Source organism: Echinops telfairi, unplaced genomic scaffold (genome assembly GCF_000313985.2).
Source record: "Echinops telfairi isolate 266 unplaced genomic scaffold, ASM31398v2 ScPeMD7_7475;HRSCAF=8513, whole genome shotgun sequence".
NCBI classification, from domain to species: domain Eukaryota; kingdom Metazoa; phylum Chordata; class Mammalia; order Afrosoricida; family Tenrecidae; genus Echinops; species Echinops telfairi.
In genome coordinates this window covers 29,183,272-29,185,456 of record NW_022111379.1, presented here as the reverse complement: position 1 = coordinate 29,185,456, position 2,185 = coordinate 29,183,272, and the positions used below count along the sequence as shown (strand labels likewise).

The 2,185-nt window shown below is 40.3% G+C and overlaps 1 protein-coding gene across 1 annotated transcript in view; it reads left to right on the top strand.

Moving 5' to 3' along the window:
• The window catches only part of HERC2 (HECT and RLD domain containing E3 ubiquitin protein ligase 2), a 283,798-nt gene that overhangs the window by 161,290 nt on the left and 120,323 nt on the right, over positions 1-2,185 (top strand). The gene's annotated exons all lie outside the window — the stretch shown is intronic.

Below are 2,185 nucleotides of genomic sequence, written 5' to 3'. Positions count from 1 at the left end.
TTATCCTGAACATACATATTTGTAATTCATGGTCTGTTCCGTAGTCAGTCCCTGGCCTGCTTTTTGCTGCTGATATTGAGCTTCTCCATAATCTCTTCCCACAGATGTAGTCATTTTGATTTGTCTGTGTTTCATCAGGGGAAGGTCATGTGTATAGTGGTTTTTTGTGATGTTGAAAAATGGTATATGCTATGAATAAGTCATTGATCTTGCAGAATTCTATAATGTGATCTCTAGCTGATCTTCAGTGTGATAGTCCTTTCTATCACCAAATCCATATTTTCCAACTACTGTTCCTTCCTTTTAATTTCCAACTTTTGCATTCTAATTGCCAGTGGTTATCATTGTATCTGCATTGCATGTGTGATCAATTTCTAACTGAAGTTAGAATTCTTCAATTTCTTCATGACTAGTTTTTGTGGTTGGGGCATAAATTTGAATTATAGTTGTATTGATTGAATTTCATTGACAGTGTTACATATAATCCTATTATAGACAGCATTGTACTTCAGGATTGATTTTGCAGTATGCTGTCTTACAGTGAATGCCAATGCCATTCCTTTATTGTGTTATTCCTGGCATAGTAACTTATATGATTTTTTTTCTGATTTAAAATGGCTAATACCAGTTTATTTCAGTGCACTAATGTCTACAATATTGATCTTTAGGCATTGCCTTTTATTTTTGACCACTTCCAGTTTTCCTATATTTATGCTTTGCACATTCCATGTTCCTATTATTAGCAGATCTTTGCAGCTGTTTCTCCTTATCGTGATCTCCATCTGTAAATGAAGCTCAGAAAGGCTCAATTCCCACAGGCTCATATCACCACGGTTAACGCTACTTCCAGAAATCAGTGCCTCGTTAATCACTTTTCCAATGCCCTCTCACCCAAGGAGCCCATACTCTGACACTTATCTCCAACACAGTGTTGGAGGTCTTCAGTATCTGACAATGTTTCTATGCAAAAGGTTTCCCGCAGCTACTTTGTCTGAAGTGGCGAACGGAAACCTCCCTGAAGCTTGTTCACTTTGGGTGACCCTGTTGTCATTTGAAATACCAGTGACACAACTTCCATCAAAGCAACACACAAGCCACCATAGTGTGACAGACAAGTGGTGGACAGTCCACTATATGTTGCTGTTCTCCAGTAGCCAGGATCATGGTTTGAGGAACAACTGAAAGGGGGAAATAGGAGTGACACCACTTACTATTACTTATAGTGGCACACTCACAACATTTTTGCTTCCTCTACTTGTGACAATATACTCTTCAGGTCTGGACATCTTAGTTCCAAAGAAAGGAATATTCCTACCTGGAGATACTATACTGATGCCATAAAACTGGAAGAATTTCACCGAGCCAACTTGTACTTCCTTAGTCTTTAGATGAACCTGTGAAGAAGGGAGGTACTGTGTTTGCTAGTGCCATTGGTCCTGATTAGCAGAGGAAATTTGGATTGCTATTAGATAAATGAGGCAAGGAAGAGTATATGTAGAATACAGGAGATTCCTTAGAATGTCTCCTGGTCCTACCACAACTTGTGATTAAAATCAAGGTAAAACTGTTGCAGTTAAATTCCAGCTTGACTCATGGCCTAGACCCTTGAGAAATTCAGGGTCTGGGGTTACCTATCAGGTAAAGAACCATAACCAGCTGATGTATTTGCTCAAGGCAAAGAAATATACATTGAGTCATGGAAGAAGATAGTTGTAAATACTAACTTTGGCCCTGTGACCAGTTTCAGGAAGAGCCTGCCCAGAAGAAGGCATGATGGAGAAGTTGATTTGAGGTCTACCCAGGGGAGTGCTTGTTACTATTCAGAGACAGGTGTCTCTTGCCCCACTGGAAGAGTGCAGCTATTGATCTGCAATCAAAGCCCTAGTTCTTAACTCCTTCCCTTCCCTATGCTTCTCAGGATCCTTGATTCTCTCCTGACCTGCCCTGTGTTTTTATAGCTTTGCTGCTCTTCAGATATGTACTCCTTCCGTCCATTCCTCCTAGGGAGGCTCTCACAAGTCTGACTGCCACACTATGTTTTTGTGGCATTTTCCAGTCTTCTAATTTCAAAGTTATGGGCTCCTATGAGTCACACTTTGGGTCTTGATTAGACTCTAGATGCATTCTGTTTCCATCCCAGTTCGTTTACTTGATAACAGCTTTGCTTCTGGCTGTGTTTCCTTTG